The sequence below is a fragment of the Octodon degus genome, unplaced genomic scaffold (assembly GCF_000260255.1).
Source record: "Octodon degus isolate 3935 unplaced genomic scaffold, OctDeg1.0 scaffold00153, whole genome shotgun sequence".
Taxonomy (NCBI): Eukaryota; Metazoa; Chordata; class Mammalia; order Rodentia; family Octodontidae; genus Octodon; species Octodon degus.
The window spans coordinates 668,545-694,278 of record NW_004524729.1 but is presented as its reverse complement, the minus strand read 5'-3'; the positions used below and the strand labels follow the sequence as shown (position 1 = coordinate 694,278).

At 43.6% G+C, this 25,734-nt stretch overlaps 1 protein-coding gene and 1 pseudogene across 2 annotated transcripts in view; both read left to right on the top strand.

Annotated features, from left to right (window-relative positions):
• The window catches only part of Pacsin2 (protein kinase C and casein kinase substrate in neurons 2), a 102,731-nt gene that overhangs the window by 27,469 nt on the left and 49,528 nt on the right, over window positions 1–25,734 (top strand). Inside the window, exon 1 of one of the 2 annotated variants that reach the window (XM_023702487.1) lies at window positions 17,686–17,771. The exons of the other annotated variant lie outside the window; for it this stretch is intronic. The gene's annotated coding sequence lies outside the window, so the exon portion shown is untranslated. Of the gene's footprint in view, window positions 1–17,685; window positions 17,772–25,734 lie in introns of those variants that run through there. 2 annotated transcript variants of the gene reach the window in all.
• On the top strand, window positions 728–868 carry LOC111812953 (annotated as a pseudogene).

The following is a 25,734-nucleotide window of genomic DNA, read 5'->3' as shown; positions in this document are numbered from 1 at the left end:
CACACACACACACACACACACACACAAATAAAAAAAAAAGAGGAAGCTACTGTAGGCATCACTCAGCAACTTGCTGATTCCACTTCCTTTGGGCTTACCATCTGCATGAATTCACGCTGTCCTGAGAGCAGATGAGAAAAATACTTGGCGTGTTGCCCGTGTGCATTGCTGAGGGAGCGAGCGGAGCAGCTGCACGCATGCTTGCCTTCCGTCCCTGGATCTAGCTCCAGTTTGGTAGTTTTTAGTGGCTAATCCCATATCACATTACTTCTGCCTTTTTGTGGACTTGTCCCAGCAATATATGAGCACACTCATTTCTGCCAGCACTGTATGTCTTGGGGCTGATCTGATGAGTGAAAATACTCCATTATCATTTTAATTAATGTCTTCCTGAGTATTAATGAAGTTGGGCATCATTTTACATGTTTATTGATCATTTGTGTTTCTTCTTCCATGAACTCCTTATCCATATTCTTTGTCCTTTTTTTCCCATTAGATTGTTTTTCTTTTCAATTTTTTGGAATTCTTTGCATGTTAGGGTTCTAAATCATTTGTTATATGTATTGTTGTATGTAAAATGTCTCCCGGCTATTTTTTTTTTTTTTTTGCGGAATCAGGGATTGAACTCAGGCCCTTGTGCTTGCCAGGGAAGCACTTATTCCACTGAGCCATCTCCCTGGTCCCACTCCCAGCTATTTCTACAATCTTTTCACTAGATGTCTTTTGGAGCCTCATTCTGATTAGAATGGGCACTATTGGTAGGTGTCCAGAATCGGTCAGTGTAGCTAAAATTGAGACACAGAAGCATACAGTTGTGTTTCTGTCACAGTAAATGTTTATAGTGGTGACAGTCAGGTCTGTAACATTTTGCCAAAACTGACTGAAAAATGTTGACTTTCAATATTAGAAATGAATGATTAAGGGGCTGGGGAGATGGCTCAGTGGAATAAGTGCTTCCCTGGCAAGCGCAAGGGCCTGAGTTCAATCCCTGGTTCCGGAAAAAAAAAAAAAAAAAGAAAGAAATGAATGATTAAGGGTACCAATACCATGACAATTCAAATTCTAGGCTCCAAAAATGTAAATTGCTGGAAGATATTGGATATAAGACCAGTTGCCACTTGAAGTTGTCATTGTCCATAATTAAAGTGGAGATAGAAGGACTATGGCAGTGTAGATGGGATGACTGGATTAAGCATCGGCTCTTTTAAGAAGGGCGGCATCATTAAAGGGACCTGAATTAGTATTAAGTCATGTAAAATTTTTTTTTTTTTTTTTTTTTTTTTGGTGGAAATAGGGATTGAACTCAGGCCTTTGTGCTTGCCAAGCAAGCACTTATTCTTTTTTTTTTTTTGGTGGAACTGGGGATCGAACTCTGGCCCTTGTGCTTGCCAGGGATGTGCTTATTCCACTGAACCATCTCCCTGGCCCTGGCAAGCGCTTATTCTACTGAACTATCTCCCTGGCCCCGAAATTCTTTAAATAAAAAAATTTATTTAAAAAAATATTGGCATAAAATATTAAGACTTTTATGTAGTCAAATCTCAACTCTCCCTACTCCAGATGTTTGCATTTTTGGTTCTATCCACACCTGGAGACAACAGTATGAGCCAGTTTCTTATGTGTACATATATTTGCAAGATTTCCTAATGTATCTCTAAGTAGAAAATGAATGTCATAGTATATTAAAAGATTAATTCTCCATGACCAAGTAAGGCTTATTCTAGAAATACAAGGAGAGCCTAACTCGAGGAATTGTGTCTGCCTGAGAAAGTTCTGGCCAAGAATATCAGGACATGGAGCACTGTGTTCCCTATCCCTGCCATCCAGTAAGTCTCTGACTTGGGCTAAATTGTGTACTTTCCCCACACATTAATCTCATCCATAAAATTGACAGAACAAGAATAGTCCCACTGTGTAGGGTTGAAGTAAGGACTGGATGGGATGCTTTGTATAAAGTAGTTAGGACAGGGCAAGGTACATAGTAAGTGCCTAGTTAATGTTATACAAAATAATTCACTACATCAAATTAGAAGACCTATATGACCATATTAACAGATGTCTGGCAGGCATATAATAAAATTCATAGCTAATCCTAATAAAAATCTAAGTAAAATAGAAAATATTTACATCAATGTAGAAATATTTACCAAACCTGGCAGCATGCATGAGGTGACCATTCCGTTATACTTATGGTGTGACAGGGAGTCCTGCATGCAGCCTGTTGCTTCAGCTCTGTGGCGACCTAGGTGATACTGGGGAGTTGTCAGACTTGGGGGAAGATGGCTCAGCTGAGGGGGCTCAGCTGCCTGGGGGGTGCAAATGCTCTCCGAGGCCTGTTCTTCCCATTGGCCTTTCATGGATGTGGCTGCTGGCTTCACCCTGTGGGAACCAGTAATTCCTGGGATAGGACAGAGAAGGTAACTATTTTGAGAAGCCACCTCAAGATGGCCAGAGTGCCTCTGTCCTAAGGGGGCATCAAAACCCAATACTAGCATGACATCTAGAGCCTGAGGGGCTCTGGGCTCTAGGATCAGCAGCAGATAGGTCAGTGTTGCAGTTGTCCTCCATTCTTTTTCTCATGTAGGTGAGGAATTCACATGGGTGTAATTTCAAAACTCCTTTCCTTTTTACATGCAAAATAAGTGCACAGATGGTTTCAGAGTGAGACAGAGAAGGAAATCCTGAAGGCTCTGAACTCTGCAAGGTTTCAGGTCAGACTGGACCTTCTTGACCAACCTAGAGCACCAGGGAGGCTGGTGGCAGTCTGTGAATCTGGGCACTGGCCTACTTTTGGCTCTGAATTTGTTACACACTTACATTTTTTTCTGGTGTTACTCATCAACCTCAGATCTATAGTGTTTTATGATTATTCATATAAAACAATAGGTGTGGATTGTTTTCTAGTTGTGGGGATTGACCTATGGCCAGTGAGCTGTTCCTCCAGCCCCTATTTAATTCTTTTTTTTGTTGTTGTTCCGAATGCCTTCAGGGCAGGTTTGGCTAGCTGGAGTTGTGGGAATCGAACTACAGCAACCTGAGGCTGACAGCTTTGTGGAAGCAGCCACTTAAAGAACTGAGCTAGGGCCAGGGCCCCTGCCCCCTTTTTTTTTTAAAGACCGGATCTTACTAAGGCACTAGGCTGGGCTGGAACTGGCAGTCCTACTGTCTCAGCCTCCCAGATGCTGGGATTACAGGAAAGTACCTCTGTACCTGCTATATATGTAAGCTTTGAAGAATAATAATAAATGCCTGGGAGCCAACCTCCCAGCTTGAAAAAGAAACCTTTATGCACCACCCAGAAGCTCCTGGTGGCTGCATCCTGCCAGGAGTAGATGTATTCCAGAATTTTTCATCATTTCTGTGTTTTTGTTTTTGCTTTTTTTTGTTGTTGTTTTAAGAATAGTTATGGGTGAGCGAGATAGCTCAGTGGACTTAGTGTCTGCTTAGGCAGGCACAGAACCGGCATTCAATCTCTGGTCGTGCATGCTGTACCAGCCCCGCCCCTGGGGTGCACTGAGCTGAGACTGAGTCTGGCCATGGTGGTGCACTCCTGTAATCCCAGCCCTGGGGAGACTGAAGACAGGAGGATCACTAGGAGTCTGAGCTGTGTAGTGAGACCTTGTACCAAATACATAAATGGAAAAAAAAGTTACATATATGTAAATAATATATTTGATCATTGTTTATGAGTTTGTTTTGTTGTCCTTTTTTTGAGAGAGGTTACTTCAGATTGGCCTTGAACTCACTTGGTAGCCCAAACTGGCCTTGAACTTGCAGTGATCCTCCTGCTTCAACCTCCTGAATGCTGGGATTACAGGCGTGCTTCACTGTACCCGGACTTATTTATGAGCTTTATAAAGCAGAAATTTAATCTCCAAATTGCTTTTTATTTTTTATTTTTTTGGTACTCTGAGAATCAAACTCCAGACCTTGTGCTTGCCAGGTAGAATGTGCCTACATCCCTGGCTCTGCATAATTTTTTTTTACACTGAATAATTTTCTGTTGTATGCATTATATTAGAATTTTCCAGAGAAATAGAACAAGGGATGTATGTATGGATAGGAGATTTATTACAAAGAATTAATTAGATCATGTGTGTGGAGACTGGCAAATCCAATTATGTGATACAGGCTGGCAGGATTAAGACTAGAAGAACTGATAATGTAGTTCCAGTTGGAAGGCTGGCTAGTGGGATTTCCTTAATGGAATTTTTTTCCAGTTTAGACCTTCAGCTGATTGGATGAGGCCCACCCACTGTAGGAAGTTGGTAGGTCTGTAACTTGTGGATTAAAATGTTAATGTCATTTACAAAATCCTTACAGAAACATCCAGAATGTTTGACTGACTAGGCATGCCACACTCAAGTCAAGTTGACATAAAAGTTGACTCAAGCGCAAACCATAATGTATCATTCTCCTTGATAGGTTTTGACGGTGTCCCAGCAGAGAAACAGGCAGAAGGAAAAAGGGAAAGGGGCTTTATTATAAAGGGAACAGGGGCTTCATTATCTTGGAGGACACAGAGAGAATTTGGGAAGATAAGGAATTCTCTGAATTGGAACAAAGGGAGGCTGAGGCTTTCATGGCCTTTTGTCAGGGGAGGGGTTTGAGGGGGATGTTTAGATATACCTGAGGAGCTTATTGGGGCCTTCCCTGAGGCGGTGGGAAAGGTGAAAGGAGATTGTACCCTGGGCTGAGTTGGAGAAGAAGGGGGGAGGTGGTCTCTGGTAGGATGTGCTGTTGTTTTAAGAGCTTCAGCCATATTGGATGACCACCATAATAATTCAGCCATTTATACTAGGGCCATCCCTATCACTCCTGTCACCAGATCCTAGATTTCTTAATGTTTTAACTGTTTGGGTACCCTGGTTGTGAGCATTTTTTCTGCGGGTGTCCTGGTGCTGGATGCACTAGTTTTTTCTAAACTGGCAGATGGGGTAGTACATGCAACATGCTGGGGTGCTAGTGGAATATGGTCCATCTGCAGCACTAGCAAGTGGGCTTTCTGCCTCCCTAATAGCATTGCAGGCCCTGGCCCAGCCTACTGAAGACCTGCTTGGTCTATAGAGTAGACATCTTTACTGCCTGCATTGGTTTGTAGTGGAGAAAGAAATAAAGATACCTAGTTCTCATTGCTTACGATCGTTTGGTGCATGGTCACCCAGACTGTGAGCCAGTACTTGGTAGCTTCTGGCCCTCAGCAGAAGAGCATGCCACTGTCCTGTTCTCCTATGGAAAGGAATTAGGCAGTGCTTAGATAGGAGTGTGGAGGGACAATCTCTTCTCATAGAAAGAGTGGGAGGTGAACAGGCGCCCTTCCCTGTTGTCCAGAAGTGGATAGGATATAAGTAAGAATCATATCCACTTGATGGATAGGTGCGTCAGGCATTGTGCCTCCTGTCTGCTGCTCAGGGGACAGCTCTGTAGGTGGGTAATAACAGTGCTGGCCCCTTGGTGGAGTTGGCTTCTCATCATTCATTCTACCTCATCATTGGTGGGCCAGATGGAAGGTAAAAGGAGTGGGCCTTAAGATTTGGAATCTGGCCTACAGCATTTATTCCTTTTGCAGCCTATGAGGTCAGAAATGCTGGTCTCCATGACAGTTGAAGAGACAGGCTAAGAGTAAATCCACTTGCAATTCCATAGCTAATGGCCGTGTTCTGAAGTTCATACAAAGCTACAAATCGAGGCTGTACTTACGTGACACTCGTGTCTGCGCCTGAGCCCTACCTGCCATTTTTCTCATGGGCTTTCTCTTTTTTCTTCCTTTGGTGGGTGCTATGCCTGGAGGTGCTAAAACTCTGTGCAAGGTACCAGGGAAATCAGAGCAGTGAGGCTTGATGAAGATGGGACCTGGAGACAAGCCCAGGCCTGAGAAGAGGGGCAGCTTAGGAACGAAGGAACCATGCTCAGCACCTTTGGGGCGCTTGGCCATGCTGAATGGAGAACAGGCACGCTGCCCCAAGCAGGTACCCACAATCTTTACAACTATCCAATGTGCAAATTTCAGAGTATATTTGGAGTTTCCAGTTAGATCATTTTAAAAATGAATGGAGAAAGCATTTGTACCTTTTCTCCTGTAAATTTGAAGGATAAAGCTTTAGCAGAGGGGTATTGAGCAATGACTCTAATTGTACAGATTCTTGGTTGCATAATTCAGAGCACGAGGGAAGTTCTGACCTATATTTGCAAAAGATTCATGGATCACTGGGTAAGTAGAAATAATGAGGTGCTCAGGAGAGCCACTTGCCTCCTTCAGGAAGAAGCAGAGGTCATTTGGAAACTTGTTCTGGAGAACAAATATCAACTTACTTGGATTACCATCTGTCTTTTTTTGTTGTTGAAGATTGTTTTAAAAACATCACCCCGGGCTTTCTCCCTTTATCTTCAGTAGTTTTGTTGCAGGGCATTGGGCTGGCAGGGCTCCCATCTGTTCTTGTTTGGCTGCCTTCTACCAGACGTGTATGCTGCAGTGTGGGGCACACATCAGCTGCTGTGTTACAGGTGTCTGCCTCCCTCTTGACTCCAGCTACAAAAGTCATCTTAAATCCATTTCAGGATGGACTTGTTTCCCACATGCTGTTCATCATTTGAAAATTCAGGGTATGTTTTTATGTATTTGGTACAGAGTCTCACTACACAGCTCAGACTTGTAGTGATCCTGTTTTCAGCCTCCCTAGCACTGGGATTACAGAAGTGTGCCACCATACCCCGTCTCAGTGGCCAGCTCAGCACACCCAGGGACAGGGCCAGTGCAGTATGTGGTGATGGGGATCTAATCCCCGGTCCCTGTACTTGCCTAAGTAGGTGCTTAGTCCACTGAACTATCTTGCTGGCCCAAGGATATGTTTTGAGTTTTAGAATTTTGTCCTGTTTCGAGTGTAGGAAGATGCTGTTCTGAGGAAGCACATAGAAGGCGATGTGAAGGCAAGACTGAACTCTTAACTACGATGAGACAGACAGCTCATGGGCGCAGTGGCTCCAGCAGGCTAGGGGTCTGTGCTTCTCCACATCGGTGCCTGGTGCGGAGCTGGGACTTCAGCTTTCTCGGTACATAGTTCTTCATCTTTTCTCCTCGATACATCAGAAGCCTACTCTGTTGGACACCACATGGTGGTGTGGTGCTTTCTTCTTTCATTATCATTTTTTTTTCTTTCATTATTCTAAGCTTAGCACTAACCTGCAGACCGTCAGAAACTGCTGAGTGGAGAGAGATGGTTGGGGTGGGCTGGAGTAGAGAGGGGTGTGGAGAGGCGGGGAGGGCAGGCAGGTCCAGGCGTGCAGGGGGCTGGGCTGCTGCCCACCTGGTCCACATAGACGGGCTGGAGCAGGGGGTCCCAGCACCGCAGGCAGCCTTACAGTTTGGAAGTCACTTCTTGCTCTGCTGCTGCAGCCAACCTGGACTGCAGAGATAATCGCCTTGTGTGGCTTTCGCCTACTGAGGGCCTGCCTTCATTGCCAGGCTCTTAAATTATTTGAGGTTTTTAATAGATTGTTTTCTTTCTTTGCGCTTCCCCTTCTCTAACTACATTTTAAAACAAAGACCAAATAGTCACTCCTTTTTGTGAATGATATAATGAATATTATTAGCTTAAAAGTTTATATTATTTTTGTAATAAGCTTTTGTTTTAAAAAATGTTTGCACAAAAGATGCAAAAACAATATAGAAGTTTCCCATATTCACCCAGTTCCCCCATTGTTAACATTTTGTATAACCATAGCATATTTGTCAAAATTAATGAATTAGTATGGTTCTAACATGGTTAACTAAAGCACAGGCTTGACTCAGATTTAATCAGACCTTTCCCTGGTACCTATTTCTGACCCAGGATCCTATCCTGGTGCCCATGTCTCGTGCATTTGTCATGCTCCTTAGTCTTTTCTTGTCTATGACAGATTCATAGGCTTTGTTTTTTCGGACCCTGGTAGTTTTGAAGCATGCCGGCTGGGTATTGTGTGGAGTGTTTCTTGGCTTGAATTTGCCTAGTGTTTCCCTGTTATTAGATTAGGCTTATGGTTTGGTAGAAGAAACCCATGGCGGGGGCATAGAAGTTGGTAGGACATGTCAGGGGCATGGATATTACCAACCTTGCAGGTTTGTATTGCCTTTCCTTGGTTTTACATATGTTTTAAATGACTCTGACTCCCCGCAAGATGCCGGTCCCTTTATTGTTGCTTTGAGCCTCTTCTCAGAGTCTGTTGGGTACCCTGTCAAGGAGCCCTACCAGACCAGGTGGAGATGCATTGGGTTCATCACTTTGTGGGCATTTCACGGTTTTTACAACATAAGAAAGAAAATTGGCCTTGTGTAGGTAATTGTTGAAACTGGGGATCATTATTGTAATCTCTATTCTTTACATTTGATGTTATCCATCAGTAAAGAAAAAAATTATTTTTTCTTTATTCTCAGTGTACAGTAGCAGCTAGTCCTAAACTATTGACAATGTAGCTTTGATGTTGATTGTTGCAAGAGCTGTTTGAGGTGCTGCTTATCCTAAATGTATGAGGCTCTTCAAGGCCTTGGTTTAACATTTTGTAGTCCTGCAACTGCCCATCACTGCCTCAAACTCCACCATCTGCTCAGCTCTGCCTTCCTGTGCAGTGTTCGTGGGGAGTCTGCTGCAGGGCCCTAGGTCAGCCCTGGTCTGCATCCTCACACGGCCGCATCTTATGCTGTACAGAAATACTATTGGGAAGATGATGGCAGAAGATTGTTAACTACAGTGGACTCCAATTTTAAGTAGTAAGAGTACAGAAAGACAGGAAGTTTGTAAAATGATACACATTTTAAGTTTGTTTTCTATCTGTGATTATATGCCTTTTTTAGAGGGCAAATGGAAGCTCTTAGAAATTAGTAATTACGTGTTTAGGGATAGTATCTTGCTGTGCAGTCCAGGCTGGTCTTGTGGCATGCTGAGATTACAGGTGTCCGCCACCACACCTGACTCCGACCATGTCTTTTAAATTTCATGTACGTGACGTCAGTGTGTGGAGGCTTCATATACTTCTTACATGCTAGGTTGAAATATAATCTTGAAAATCTTGATTGAGAGTTCATACATTTGCTATTTCTTGGCTTTTGTAGATATGTGTCTTTTCTCGTTTTTCTTTTTCTTTACTTTTGTTTTTGTCTTTTTGAGACAGGGTTTTGCTCTGCAGTTCAAGGCTAGCGTTGAATTCATTCTGTAGCCCAGGCTGGCCTCAAACTTGCAGTGATCTCTCTGCCTCAGCCCCACTAGTGCAGGGATTACAGGCGTGTGCCACCATACCTTGCTTCTCTTTTTCTTTAGCACTGGTTCAAACTTGTGGAAAAGAAAGATAATAGGGTTCTGGAATGCCTTGGATCATGGTTTCATTTATTTGCAATGTTTATGATTTTACAAAGAATTTGAATTGGTTGTTTGGAACTGTAGGGAAAATAGAAAATGGCTGACCAGAACTCTTATTTTCCCACCTTCAGAGCAACAGCAATGAAATAGACTTTGTTTAACTAAGGGCCGATGGTCACCCTGAGCTCTCCTGCACTGTCCTGGTGTGTTGGCAGGAGGCCTCAGGAACCGAGCAGTGCTCACTGTGTGTGTGGCTGTGGCAAGCCACTTCCCTCTGAAACGTAGTTCTCCATCTAAAGCCAGGGATGATAGTCGTACTTGGCAAGGTTATCATAAATAAATGTAGAGGGCCGGGGAGATGGCTTGCCTGGGAAGTGCAAGGGCCTGAGTTCAATCCCCGGTTCCGCAAAAATAAATAAATAAAAATAAAAATAAAAATAAAAATAAAAATAAAAATAAATAAATGTAGAGTCATTGGATATAAAGATCCTAGCAGATGTGTGTGAAATGTCGTAAGATACGCGCACAGCAAATAGTGTCTGACTTTACCATCGAGTTCACAGAATTTCTGAATACCAGTTCGTGATGACTACTCATTGTCATTCATGCAGCCCAAATATCAACAGCACAGTTATTCTGTCATAAAACTGAAGAGTTTAAAGCCTTTTATTTATTCTGAGGTTGTGGTACAGGTTAAGCAGCATTTACTTGAAAATCCAAATATTAAAATGCTCCAAAATCTGAAATTTTGAAGCACCAATGTTAAACCACAAACAAAATTCCACACCATGAAACGTTGTTTCTTAGACAAAATTATTGCATAAAAATCACCTGTAAGCTATGTGTAGAAGAAGCATATGAAAGTAGATGAATTTTGTGTTTTGACTTTGCTCCTGTCTGCGAGGTGTCTTGTTATATATGTGCAGATATTGTAAATCCAAGAAATTCTGGAACCTGAAATACTTCTGGTGCCAAGCATGTCATATAAGGAGTATTCACTTTGTACCTGCTTTTTTTTTTTTTAATATGAAAGTGTCTTTTTTATTATTAAAATGGCTTTGAAATGAAATAATGGGAGATGATAGATTTTTTTTTTTCTTTTTTAAAATGTACTTAGTGAGCAAAATAAAATTGGCAGCTTGTATTGGCTGCTTTTCTTGTTGTCAGCGAAGGAAGATCATTAAACTTGGAGCTTCTGTCTGGTGCCCTGTTCTCCTTTGGAGGAAGGAAGCCAGAGCAAGAGAGGAAGTGGAAGCTGAAAGACGTGACACAACCCTGTCCACGGCTCAGCTTGGGGCTCCCCTTTCTGGGGAGCTGCCCACATCTCTTCCCCACTCCCTATCCAGCCCCGGCATGGCTTTCTGGTTAGGTCTGTTACACGGCACCTATCAGTCTGTGTTCCTGAGGTACTCACCCATCAACTTCCTAAGTCTAAGATGCTTAGGAACAGGGATGGTGAATTATTGAGTTTGTAACTTCCAGCATGGACAGGGTGTTGAGTAAGTGTTTGTCAGATGGTTTGTTAAGATACCTGCAGTGACCATTTTACAAAGAAAAGAGATTTATTTTGGCTCACAGTTTTGGCAATTTTGGTCCATGGTGGGTTGGCCCAGTTGCTTGTGGTAGGCAGATCATTGTGGCAGGAGTGTGTGGAGCATAGATGCTCACCTGATGGCCCAGATGCAAACAGGCCCTTTGAGCCCATGTCCCCAGTGACCTGAAGATGTCCCCTACCACCCCACAATGACACTGCTCTGCGGACTTTTGGGGGTTACTCAAGATCCAGACTATAGCAGAGGACTGAGTTAAAATATAAGTAAGTAGGGCTGGGGCGATAGCTCAGTAGAATAAGCGCAAGGGCCTAAATTCAATCCCTGGTTCTGCCAAAAAAATAAAATAAAATATAAGTGAGGGAGAAAAACCATGCCAATAAAACATTGATGTAGCGTGTCCCCTTAGCTTTAACCCTGAAAATACTCCTAAACCTACCGTGGACCTTGCTCAGCATTCTTTTTTGAACTTCAGACCGTCCTTATGGGATCAGAAATCACCTTCAGTGTGTTGTCTGGTTAGGACTTGGGGCTGCTAGGTCTGTAGGCATTGTCACGGCTTAGTCACTGAGATGGCTAGAAGGAAATCCAGGTGTTGCTTGTCCTGAAGACACTTGGGGATTTATCAACTGCATGTGGAAAAAATTAGAGTGTTCCCCCTGTCATGCTCATGCTTTGAAGGTTTTCCTCAATTGGGCTTTCTGTGTAAATGTCTGTTCCTCCTCTCCCCCCTCTCCCCCCCTTTCCTCTTCTCCTTCCCCTTCCCCTCCCCCTCCTCCTCCTCTCCCTCTTTCTCCTCCCCCTCCCTTTCCTCCTCTCCTTCACCTTCCCCTCCCCCTTCCTCCTCTCCCTCTTCCTCCTTCCCCTCCTCCTCCCCCTCCTTTTTCTCCTCCTCATTTTTGAACAACTGCCAGAGAAGCAATAAGGTTATATAAAAAGTTTTAACTTTTTTTTTTGGTCCCAGGAATTGAACTTACTACCTTGTACTTGCCAGGCAGGCTCTGTGTAGCTGAGTTATATCCCTGGCCCCTTAACTTTCTTTTTTTTTTTTTTTTTCCAAACTTTGCCAGAGTTAGAGTTGGTGTGTACCTCAGTTTTGGGCTGACACTGTCTTTGATAGCATTTGAACTTCGCTTGCCTTATACTCCTTTTTATGGATGAATTTTGGGGGACAGTAAAGGCAAGATGGCGAATTGGGGGACAGTAAAGGCAAGATGGCTTTCTGTCTTATTTTTATGAAAACTGTGAAAAGCTAAAAGTAGGATTTGAAATTAGCCATGTTGTTCTCTCCTCCAACAAGAAAAAAATTGACCTATCACAGTGTTTTCACATGATTTTATTTATGAATGCAATAGGTTCCCACAATTTAATATTTATCATCTGAAGGCAAAGAAAAGCTAACACCCCAAATTAGCATATTATATTTTACTTATTTACTTATAGCCATTGAAATCTGTCACTGAAGCATGCCATTGAAGTCACCTCACTGGTGTTGTCTTTAATTGCAGGAGAAAAGCTGAGTTAGACTGGTTAGAATGAGCTGTTCACCAGAATTATTGATGTGCTGCACAGCACCAGTTACTCTAATTGACTACGCTAGTTACTCTAAGGCTTGACTCAGTGAAATACAGTGAGGCCGACAAGTCACAGATGTGACGCAGTCCGTGGTCAGCGTTATTTCTGTCGTGCTGCAGAAGTGAGGCCGGATGGGAGAAAGTTCTCTTACTGTAATTCTCCAGCAGTCTCTTGCCTTTCCTCTTTTTCTTCTTTTGTCTTCCTTCTCCCCCTTTCTGTTTACTGAGATAGTAATTTATATACAACTGGTGCATCCTTAGGGGCCTCAGTAGCTGGACGTACCTGTGAAGCTTCTGTCCCTATCAAGACAACATCCCATGGCACACAAAGGTTCCTCGTGCCTTTTGCAGTAACTCCCCTGCATGCTGTGGGCTAGCAAACACTGGTCCAGCTCTGTAGAGGAAATTTGCCTGGGTTTGAACTTCATGTATAACCTTGACACCTGTGTTCTGTGCTCCTTTGTATCTGGCTTTTTAAAAAAAAATTTTTAAAAATCATGTATTTATGTATTTATATATGTATTTATTTATTTGGTACAGGGTCTCGCTATGCAACTTTCGGACTCCTAGTGATCCTCCTGTCTCAGCCTCCCCAGGGCTAGGATTAAAGGCGTGTGCCACCACACCCGGTTTTGGTAGCCAGCGTGATATGCGTAAGGTTCCTGGGTACCAGGGATTGAACCCAGGTCCTTGCACTTGCCAGGCAGGCACTTAGATCACCAAGCTATTCCCCTTATGGCTTTTTCTCTCAACAATGTTTTGTGATTCACTGGTGTCACAACCATCATAACTAATTTCTGTATTTTAAAAGTTGAGATAAGATTTCATTAAATTTCCTAGGCTAGCCTTGAACTTGTGACCTCCTGCCTCAGCCAGCCTTTCTTACTACTAAATTGTGTTGATGGCACGTGGCATTCTTTTGTTTCTTAGTGTTGTTTTGGTCTTGGTACAAGGGGTTGAGCCAAGGGGTTGAGTAGAGCCTTGCTTGTGCTGAGTGCACTGCTGAACTGCTTCCTTCTAAGCCCCACTTCTAAAGCGATTTATTTTAAAACAGATGTAAGTTGCCAAGCTGGCTTTGAACCTGCGATCCTCCTGCTTTAACCACCCAAACAGCTAAGTAGTGATTGCACTACCATGCCTGGACATAGTTGGGGTTTAGGGTACTATATGCAGATGCGTGATAGGTCTAGGCACCGCAGGAGTTCATGTACGTTCTTGTAGTCCCCTGTAGTTTCCTCCCAATTTTGGGCTGCATTGAGGAAGGCAGAGCAGACAAGCAAATAAATCAGATCCTGGGGGAATCTTCTTTTCTTCAAGGGCCTGAATCTTAAGCTCTTGGTAGTTTCTATAACAACTTTATTTTGGTTACTCCTGACTACGGCAGCTAGTGCAGTCTTGATACTTGCCTTTCTGGACACAGGGAGATCGGAGTTCCTAATTGTAGGGATCCGCTGGCCTCACAGTGTGATCTGTTGTACCCAGGGAGAAACTGCTGCCGGAATGAGGAAACAATTAACAAGAAGACAAGAGCTGGGTCTGGTGGTGGCCCATCTGCCTGGTTGGCAAAAGGACCCCTGAAAAACAGTATAGACACTTATTTATACCTTTGCAAAGTTAGTAACACATGACACAAGGTTGCCTAGTGACTAATAGCTGACATTAACCAGTCAGGATGCTTATCTCAGGACTGAGGTAGTTTGACTGCTTTAGACACTAAGGCCTAGTCCCTCTTTCACACATTTGACCAATTTTCCAGCTTTCATGGCTTCCAACACTTGATGGTGTGAGGCCTCATAACTTTGCTCACATGGACTACCTGCTTCTGCGTTTTGTGCTTGCTAAGTTAACTGTAAGAACTCTGAGCCACTCAGACTGGACCTCCTGGTCTCCCTACTCTCTTACATCTGCTGCCACTGGGGTGCCTGCTTTGTCTTTGTCCTGTCCTGCCTCAGCAGGGCTTGACCCGGTGGGGAAAGAGCAAAACCCAGTATTGCAATCCAGTACTGTGTGTCGCCACTCTGTAAATCTCAGGACAGGAGATGGAGGCCACTTGGGGCTGGGTGCTGAACAGAGAGAGGGAATTTGCTAAGAGTATAGGATTTCTTTTTGAAGTAATGAAAGCGTCCTACAATTGAGATGGTGATGGTTGCATGCATCTATGAATATACTGAATATATTGAATTGTACGTGATAAATGGTGAATTGTATGATATACAAACTATATCTTAATAGTATTTGTGTGGCCTTTTTTTTTTTTTTTTTTAAAACATAGTAGTATTAGAAGGATAAGGGGTGGGGAGATGGCTCAGTAGAATAAATGCTTCCCTGGCAAGCGCAAGGGGCTGAGTTCAATTCCCGGTTCCTCCCCCCACCAAAAAAAAAAAAGATAGACCAGCAGAAGAATGGGGAAAATCATATTTTAGAAGGCTTGTTCTCTCTCTAGTTAGCATGACCTATTTTTAAATTGCCAAATAGCCACATTTTTGGCCTGAGTATTATACAAAGAGGTTTGGCTTTGAATGTATCAGGTGGACCTGGTTTGAATCCTGTTCTGTTCTTGTTAGCTGGGTGACCTTGGACAGGTTGCTTACCCTTTCTGTAATGCTTGCTTTTCCTGTAAAACAGGGCTGCTAGTACTCATCTTATAGAGCCCCTAAAAGCTGAGTGAATCCCAAACATTCCACCTATGACAGTGGTGACAACAGGTATCAGATAAAAAGCAGCTTTGTTTGGTCCTTGTCCCGTTGTCTCAATTTGAGTCGGGCTACATTAATGCTTTTGTTAGGTCCAGATGCCACAGGGGAATGCCCAGGTGATGTGCTGATGCATGAGGACTTGGCCTGGGTGAGGACTGGGTGATAGAAGGTACTGTTATCTCTCACTGACTGGCAGGACATTTTGCAAGGGTTCTCCATGATTGAGTGGGCTGGGTAAGTTCTTAGAGAACTAACCCATGCCCCCACTCTTCATAACTGCTGCTTCTTCATAGTGGCTGTCAGCACTTGGAACATGCTTGGTTCTACCATTTATGTACACACACAGTTTTGTGTATTTACTCAGCCCATGTACTGTGGACGGGTCTAGGGCAGGAACCTCGGCTTGTGCACCCGTGGGGTGCTAAGTCCCTAAGCACTCTGCCTGGTGTTGTTTGTTGAATAGGCATCCAATGGTTTCAAGTCTTCAGTGACAGAAATCAAATAGGACCTGGAAATACCAGCTGAGGCACCAGCCGCCAAAAGTTAGCAGGTGGATTTTGGAGCAGTGTTTCTGTCTCAGCACTGCCCACTGCCCACACCATAGAGCTCCCAAGCAGGAGTTGGACCTGTTCTTGGCATAATTTCCCCTTATGATGTATTTTGTTCATTACATGTTTTCCCTTCCTTCTACTTCCCCATGGGCCTGGGTGCAAGGAGGGGCCTCTGTTGAAGAGGCCCTGTTCCAGCTACCGTCACTTAGATGGAACTCTTGGGCTTGCTGTGAGCATAGAGGTGTGGTGTTTATTTTCTGGGAGGGCACCTTGGGGAAACTGAGCCCTTGAAATACTTATTTGTCTCTGCAAATGCATTTCAATATCTGCTCTTTCTTGCAGTGTGTGTAATGTTTGGTGTGCGTATTTTAAAACTTTTGATGGAGGAATAGCATACACACAGAAAAGTGCACAGATGGGTGTGTGTTTCTGTGAAGTTTACTTGCATAGCACACATGTAATCAGCCTACCCCTTCCCTTACCCGTAAACCCTCAGACAGCCCAGCTGTATCGTGCAGTTCTCGTTCTCTCTCTCTCTTTCTCTCTCTCTCTGTCTCTCTGTCTCTGTCTGTCTGTCTGTCTCTCTCTCTCTTTCTCTCTCTCTCTCTCTCTCTCTCTCTCTCTCTCTCTCTCTCTCATATTTGGTACAGGGTCTCACTATGCAGCTCTAACTCGTAGTGATCCTCCTGTCTTCAGTCTCCCTAGCACTGGGATTACAGGCATGAGCCACCACACCCGGACTCCATGGCTGGCTCAGCATGCCCAGGGTCAGGGCTGGAGTGGAATGTGGAGCTGGGGATCAAACCCCAATACTAGCGCTTGCCTAAGCAGGCACTTAATCCGCTGAGCTATCTTGCCGGCCCCCGTATCTCCTCTTGTGCTTTATCTGAGGGAAGGGAATCCTGTGCTATGCATTCTTACAGGGCCATGGATTATGGAATCAGGAAGAATTATCTCCTCCTTTCTGCCTGAAGTCATACTGTTGTTTTTCCTTGCATTTTTGCTCAATGGCAGATCAAAATATAGGGGGTTTTGTCATTCTGTTGTTTTTTTAATGGCTAGGTATGGTGCTGCAAACCTGTAATCCCAGCTGACGTTGAGGCAGGAGGATCACCATGATTTTGAGGCCAGCATAGGCTATGTAGTGGATTCAAGACTAGCCGGAACTACTATATAACAAGACCCTGTCGCAAAACAGCACCCCTGGCCTGGGGAGATAGCTTGACAGTCTAAGTGCCTGCCTGGCAAGCACAAGGTCCCAAATTCAATCCCTGGTACCACATGCCGTGCTGGCCTGGAAATTGGGCCTACAGGTGCATCCCTGTAATCCCAGTACTGGGAGGCTGAGACAGGAGGATCACTATGAATCTGAACTGTGTAGCAAGACCCTGTACCTGCATCAAAAATAAAACAACTAAATAAAACACCCTCTGACCCATCACATTTGCCTATTTGGGTGTTTATTCTTAGGAGGCCGTCGTGGGATTGTGTGTCTCCAGTCCTTTCTCTTACATTAGGCTCCATCCTCTACTGACAAGCTGCTTTCTTTTGTGTGTGTAGCACACAAAGTTAAGTTTTAAACACAGGGACACCATAAGATGAGCCTGCATGAACAGCCTCTGTCACAGCAGCGGCAGTCGTGCCTGACTGACTCCTTTGATACAGACATGGTCTTTTTTTCTGCTCTGAGCAGAGGAATCCCAAATTCAAGACAAGTAAGTCAGTTCCTGTGCAGGCTGAATGGGTGGGCTAAGAAACTACAAATTGTATCGTCAGATCTCTTTTGCTTCATTTTCCATGGAAATTGCTAGATTTCTGTGGCTAGTTTGTGAAGAGTTCTTCTCTGATGGGCACGGCAGGCAGGAGCCAGGGAGCCGTCCAGGACCGTGGTGCCTGTACCAGGAATGCAGCGCTGCAGGGGAATGACCTTATCTCGGCAGCCAACAGGAAGTGATGAAATGTGCGGGGAGAACTCAGCTGAAGGAGGTCAGACTGGCCAGCCGGTCGGAAAGAGGCAGGTTCAGAAGCTGATCCCATAGTTGGGTGGCTGAAGCCAGCGTCTGACAGAAACGTAAGTGTGCTGCTTACAGTGTACATTTCCTTCAAGGTAGACTTCCCTAAAAGTAGAATCTTCAGTGATCATTTTTCCTGAGTAACTGATTTACCAGCACTCTCACCTAAGAAGCAAACCCACCTAGTTTTAGTGCTCCTTGACAGGGACGCTCAGCCAGCTCCATATTAACCAGGGTGGAACGTTTTGTCCAGGACGCGTTGGGAGAATGTCAGTGTGAGTGACTTTCTTAGTGAACAGATTTTGGCCTAAGCAAGGAAAGGTGTGTACCTTGTCCTTTTTAACTTTTTAGAGCGCATGTGTAAGCTTTCTTCCAAAAAGGAGTGACTGTGAAACTGTGTTGACACATTTCAGATTGTTTTCGGTACCTCTAGCTGCATGTTTTTCTTACCAGGCAGCTAAATGAGTTACCTGAGTTAATTGTTAATAGAGGGGTTTTTTTTTCTCCTGCTTTAAGACATCATATTTATTACGTGCTGCTCTTGCCTTTCTTAACAGTCAAATTTAGTCTACTGAGGGGTAAATGGGACCTGGACAGAAAAGGAACAAATGAGCTTGCTGCTGACAGCAGTTGCTGTTTCCCGACCACCGCAGGCTCCCTGAATTAGCAAGCCACCAGCTCCAGGGTCCTTCCTGTCCTCCTGCCCAGCTGTGTCAGCTTTTTTACTTCTGTCAGCCGGACCCTGGGGCCTTGTTTTTTAAAAAGGGCTGCCGCAAGGTACTTTGTTCATAGCCTTATTGGATAGTGAAATGAGTATGCTTAATTGTTTTAGTAACTGAGCAGACTGCCATACATTTTTGTTTCTTTTCTGCAAGTCATTCTGGAATTTTTTTTTTTTTTTGTGGAACTGGGGATTGAACTCAGGCCCTTACTCTTGCCAGGGAAGTACTTATTCTACTTAGCTATCTCCCTGGCCCCTGGAATTGAAAAATATAGCTCTCTCCTCCTTGTATTTGTGAAGTACAGTAATTCTAATTTAGAAGTTTGTGTTTAATCCTGATCCTTAAATTATCTGTCCCTAAGTGAATTATACTTATTAGATTAGCTTTTTGTTGTTGTTGTTGTTGTTGTTGTTGTTTTGAGGGTCTCGCTATACAGTTTAGGCTGGCCTTGAGCTCAGTTTGTAGCCCAGACTGGCCTTACACTCTCAATGATCCTGCAGCCTCAGACTCCCTAGTGCTGGGATTACAGGCATGCTCCACCATGCCTGGCTTGGATTAGCTATTGCCGTGAACATTAACCAGGAGTATCCTCATGTGTTCTCCACTGCCATGCTACTGAGTCTGTGTCATACAGGGAAGCAAGCTTCTTGTTGGGTCCTTACCCGTTGTGGTTTGTGTTTGTCTGAGACTTTCAGGGTCATGTAGCAGAGATTTCTAGGAGCCTCTAAGTATAATGGGTGTCTTCTAGACCTTAATTGGGTCTGTAAGGTTTGTCTTTGTTCGTGTAACTCTTTCCTCTATTTCCTTCTTGATAATACAACATCTTACTGACTTCTAGATGGACCTTAAATACTGTGTTTGTGTTTCTTAACATCAAGGCATGTCTTACAAATGTGAACGTATACCAATAAGTAAAAGTAAGCCTCCATTTTATTTTTCTTTTTATTTAGTGTGAGTCCTTCAACTGTTTGCCCACCCACATAGTTCTGCTACACATTTGGTGGCGGAAGTGTGGTACTTAGTTACAGTGGTTCTTAGAGTAGACATGCCCAGTCTTTCACACTTTAGCAGAGGAATTGAGCCTGAGAAGCTAGACTGATCCAGGGTCACACAGCTGGTAGCAGAGTGTGTGTAGAACACAAGTCTCCTGCCCTTGAGGTCATTACCCCTTCCGTGATAGTAATTTGCTTTCTCTACTTTATTCTCTCAAGACTAATAGCTAAGAGTGTTTTTTTTTTTTTTTTCTTTTTCTGGAGTTTCTTTTTCAAATGTTGAGGTTTTTTCCAGTAATAATTTCCTTATAAGTACTGTTTGCTGTCGACTATAGTAATTACTAGTGTATAATGTATGCATAATGACATGCATTGTAAGTGCAAAGAGCATTATACCTGAGAGATGGTTTTCCTCAAAAATGTTATGTTTTTTTCCTGCTTCTCCCCTAAATTAGTTTTTAAAGTGAGGCTTTTTATGTAATTATTATAAATGAGAATACCAAACCTGCTAAGGTCACAGCTCATAAAAGAAACAGACAAGTACTAGGTTTTTATTTGAAGGAAAATTCCTTGTGATGTAAAAGGAAGACCCTGAATGAGCATTTTAGCTCCAATTCCTCATTGTTTCTGTGTCCTATTTCTTATAAGGGAAAACTGACATCTCTTAAGCCTTGAGATGAACTGAACAGGTTTTATAATGTAAACGAAGAAGGAAATGATTTAATTCATAAAAACTGAATTTATTCATAACTTTACAGAATCTTTAAAATTTATCTCTGCTGGTTGGGATAGCTTAGTGGTAAGTATTCGTTTGGCACGTGCATGGGGCTCAATCCCCAGTACCAGGAAAAAAGAAAGTCTTTGCTAAAAACTGAATTTGAAAGAGAAGTGCTGTGGGTGCAGCAGATGACTCCTCCTAGAACTCAACGTGGCTCCCACTGTCTGTCCAGAGCCACCTCCTGTGCCCCAGAGGTTCATAGTACTTCCTTGTATTTTCTGAAGTGTGTTCCTTGAAGAATTTGTGAAACACACTCCAGGAAAACAGGCATTTTCATAAATAGTGATGAGGATTAAAGGTCAGCCCAGGGGCTACTGTTGGTTAGAAATCTCTGAGAATTTGTGCTGTTGCCATTTAAGCTTGCTTCACTTCATCCCTGCCTGGGGTAGTTTCCAGTTCTAGTACATGTGCTGCCGAAGCAGTCACCTGCAGCTCTTTCCAGACCAGGATCTAGTGATGGCCTCAGAATGTCCTCCATGTTCCTGGAGAAACTTCTAGTACCCTAGGCCTTAGGGTTGGGTAAAGAGGAGAGTGCATGTGAGTGAGATAAGCACAGGGCTTGACAGAGGTCATTGATTTGAATAAAGCAGTGAATGTACAAATGAATTTCGGTGCTCCCCTTACTATACAGATTGTTTTTCTAAGGATAAAATCCAGCACCTAACACATGCTAGAAAATTCAACTCAAGGTTACTTTTGAAGGACTATAGGCACGTATCACTCAACACTTCTGTACATCACAGTTCTGTCTTCATGCCAAGTAATCAGATAGGTGTCATGTCTCATCCAGTCCTGGGAATCTGTTGCATTTTTCTGGTTAGACTCTGTCATGTAGGTATGTAGGTATGTATGTATTTATTTATTTATTTATTTGCGATACCGGGGATTGAACTTGGGACCTTATACTTGCCAGGCAGGTGCTTATGTTGCTGAGTTGTATCCCCAACCGGTAAGAATCTTTATTTTTAAGAAGGAAAAAGTAAGAAGCATATTTTTCCATTTGTGAAAACTTAAAGAATGCAATAATGTATGTTGTGAATTTGAACTATATGCCAGTAGTCATCATAGTAGTGCAGAATTTAAGTGGGTTGTAATTGACCTAAAGTTTGGGCTATGAATTTCATACTCAGATTTGTTCCTTATCATGATTTGTTCTACAGTGGAATCTTTCAGGGAGATCCGGGAGAATGATTTTCTGAGAAATGTTTACTTGACAAGATATTGTCAATGTAATTAATAGGCAGCAATGTTACTGGTTCTGGATTTGTATGTTGATCTTCTCAACTTGGAAATCTCTCTCTCTTCTTTTTTTTTTTTTTTTTTTTTTTTTTTTTTTTTTTTTTCAGAACTGGGGCTTGAACTCAGGCCCTTGCGCTTGCCAGGGAAGCACTTATTCTACTGAGCTATCCCCCTAACCTGGAAATCTCTCTTTGATTCTCAAGCTCCTAATGTGTTGGCATGCTAGCTTAAGAAAATAAAGGATGCACAAGGCAATTTGGATAATAGTGATTTCTTTTACTGTTCTTTTCTAGTTTGTAGTGATAAAAAGAATTGTGCAGGAAGTAGTAGACTGACCATTAGTATCTGTTGATTTGGTAAGCAAAAACAGCTGGTACTTTCCCACCTGTGGGATTGGTTGGGTCGGGGTCACTTAGATCCAAACCTTCCTTTGCAGGGAAGATGTTGCAAGAAACCTCCTTTAGAGGAGAAATGTTTGTGTTTTGATTTTTTTATTTTTTGCACTACCGGAGATCAAACCTGGGACCTTGCGCTTGCAAGGCAGGTGCTTATGCCTCTGAGCTGTCTCCCCAGCCCAAATTTTTCTTTTTTTCCCCCTGTATTTAGGACAGGGTGTATGGGGTCTATCCAGTGTCACTATGACGATCAGACTTGTAGTGATTCTCCTGTTTCAGCCTCCCAAGTGCTGGCATTACAGGCGCATGCACCACCACACCCAGTCTCAATTACTGTCTCAGTGTGCCCTGCGGGTGGGGCTGGCATGGCCTGCAGGGGATTGAACCCTGGCCATTGTGCTCTGCCTAAGCAGGCGCTTTAGTCCGCTGAGCTATCAGGCTGGCCCTGAGAAGTGTTTGTTTTCAACTTATTCTTGGGTGCCTCTAATAAACTGCTGAGGTTGACAGTTTGAATGTGGATGGCAAACATTATCATGATGAAAGATTGTGACGTGACACTTTCATGAACTGTTATTGTCCAACCACCTCACTGCTTTCACTGATGGCTGTGCAGAGTGAGCTCTATGTTTCTTTCCAGCCTGCTGTTAGGTCGGGTGTGGAGGGCCGGCTCCCTTGCTGCTGGTTGACTGGTTGATCTGCTGGTGTGGACATGTGCTCACGTCATTCACATCCGGCACTGTGCTAGACTCTGGGACCTATAGATATTGGCGTTTGAGTTCTTGCTTTTGATATGTCACAAATCAATGGGGCAGAGACTTCTCAACAACAGGACTGTACTCTGCTGGGAAGAGTAGGGGAATGCAGGGGTCAGGGAAGAGGTCACAGGGTGACACAGAGCTAGAGAGAGGCTTGAAAGATTGTGCATAGATGGAGATTTGATGTCCTGGGACTCATTCAAGAGGAACTCTAAGCCTGGGCTTTGGACCCAGTCTCTCCCCTAGGCTCTGGATAAGGCCCACCCTCCTTGTTCAGTGTGGAAATCAAGGCCCTCTGACCCAGTGGTTCCTCTTTCACCTCTCTTACACAGCAAAGGGTCCTGTCCTTGCTCCCCTGCTCCTGCAGTTTTGGTCCTGATCCTATCCCCAGGTTGTGCTGTTTACTCCTGCTCTGCTCTTCGCTTTCCCCCACCTGTAGTTTTCTTCTACTGAAGCGCATCCCTTAGAATGCCCTTTTTCCTAGAGGTTCTTTGTATGTTGAAGTGTTTAAATGTCTCAGAGGCCCAGCCCTTGGCTCTTAGAGACGGATCTTGATGGGCATCCCATCCTTAGTGGGCAGGTGCTGCTCGGTGTTGGAATACATTGTTCTGGTCTTTGCTGGCTTTCACTGTTGCTGTGTGTCCAGTTGTGCTGCTTGGAAGCAATTGGCCTTTTCCTGCCTGGTTGCTTTCATGGTCTTTTTATCTTTGATGTTCTGTACTTTTCTTGGTACAGTTTTTTCTTTTCAAAATATTGTTTAGGCTCATTACGCATCCTTGATTTGCAATTTAATGACTTGAAACATTCTGAAAAAGTATCCTAAAATAATACCCTTCTTTGCTCTTAGTGTCATTTCTTTCTGGAACCTGGCTAGTTTTAAGTCAGACTTCAAGTTGCTTAAGTTTTCATTTCTGTTTGTGTTAACCTTTTTTTATTTTACTTCCTTATATCCCACATGTCGTCTTTTAAATTTACTACTTTGGTGTCTTCAGATTCCCTTTTTTCTTACCAACTCAGGGATACATGTATTTTTTTAGCTTTTAAAGTTTTCCAGGGGCTGGTGAGATGGCTCAGTGGTCTAAAGCACCTACTTAGAACAAGCTTAGCAAAGCACAGGGACCGCGGTTCAATCCCCCAGCACCACATGCCAGCCAGCCCCGCCCCTGGTGGGCTGAGCTGGCCACACACACACAAAATAAATAAATAAAAATAAAATAATAATAATAATAATAAAATAAAAATAAAAACGGAACACCTTGTAGATGCTTCCCTAAAATATAATAAATAAATAAATTTAAAAAAAAAATAAAGTTTTCCAGGGGCCAGGGAGATGGCTCAGTAGACTAAGTGCTTGCCTGGCAAGCGCAAGGGCCTGAATTCAATCCCTGGTTCCACAAATAAATAAATAAATAAATAAAATAAAGTTTTCCACAGGAGAGCCACCTTTGTCCTCTGCTGATGACACTGTTGAAGCGTCCTCATTTCCCCACCCCATCCTCATGTCCCTGGACTCCCCTTCTGGGTGTGGCTATGTGCCTGGTGCCTTGAGGATGCCTCAGGGACTCAGCAGTGAAAGAGACAAAACCCTGGCTCCTCAGAAGCTGGCGTTGTAGGCAGAGAGGGCTGTGCGGTTGGCAGGTAGGGCTGAGTGTTACGGAAATACGGCAGGGCAGGCCCGGGCAGGCAGGGCAGGAGAGCCCGAGCAGTGCCTGCTGCTGAGTGGCAGCAGGGGAGGCCACAGGCCACTTGTGAACACCTGGAAGGAAGGCACATGGTTCCCTTGCAGTAAAGGGAAAGAAAGCTCTGGGGGCTGCCTCATTTTCCATTTCAGTTTTCAACATAAGCCAACCAATACATTGTGTGTGTGTGTGTGTGTGTGTGTGTGTGTATTGGAACTCGAACTCAGGACCTCACATTGCCACGCAGGCACCGAGCTGCTGAGCTGTATCTGGTAACCAACCAATACATTTTTATGCCAGAAAAATTAAGCAAAACAAGAGTGTAAACAGAAAAAACCCAACCTTGGTATTCTGCCGCCTGTGGGAGACTACCCTGGACATTCAGTCGAGGCCTGTGCACATGTCGTCTCCAGGCTCAGCAGCAGGGCCACGGGCATTCCTGATAACCTACGGAGCTAGCACAGCTCCTTGGCACACCAGAAGCCTCGGGGAATGAAAGAAACATTTTGATACAGAGCCTTCTGCATGTTGGGTAATCGCTCACTATTAGATAAGCTCCTGCTGGACTTTTTAGAGGTAAGAATGCTAGTCTGAGCTGTCCTCCAAGCCAGCCTTGTACCAGTGTCCAGTTTATGCATGTGTGTACAGTATATATAGTGGTAGGACCTACTTTGCTGCTTAATACCATTTTACTCAGCTTTTCAGAATAAAATTTTATTGAAAACCTTCAAACACAAGCTATTCTTGAACCAAACTGACAAGTGCTTTATTAAGAGTAGGAGAAGGGGAAAAGGGAGAGAGATTGTAAATGAAATTAAGACAATAACCAGAGTATCTATTTTGGGACCACAAATAAAATTTGGTTAGATGACTGTGGTAATTAGGTATTTTGTGGTAAATGGAAATGTTGTCACCTTTTCTCTTTTATGAAAAAAAATGCTGTTGGAAATATGTATCAGACAGGGGACACAGGAAAAAAGTATGAGACCTCCTGGTAAGGGTTTGTTCTGTGCTCTTGGAATTTCCAGGGTGTGACAGTCCTGCTTGAATGGCCTGCACCCCCAGAGGCAACCTGGCCCAGTGGCTGGCTGGAGTTACCCTGAGTATTAAGGGGTTGGAAGCAGAGGAGAGAGAGAGAGAGAGAGAGAGAGAGAGAGAGAGAGAGAGAAAGAGAGACAGACAGACAGACAGACAGACAGACTTGCTGCACACACTTGGTGTGTCATTTACAGTCCCTAACTTCTCCCTGCTGTAGGTCAACTGTATTTACCCTGTTTACAGATAAGAAGGGTATATCTAAGAGTGTGGCTTAGTTTAATATAATTGTCTTATGTATTTTTTGGTTTGGGGCCTGTTAGTCTGGCTGCTAATCTGCATGTATGATAATTAACTTATATGGACCTATAAATAAGCCCATTTGATGCTGACCAAAAAAAAAAAAAAAAAAAAAAAAAAAAAAAAA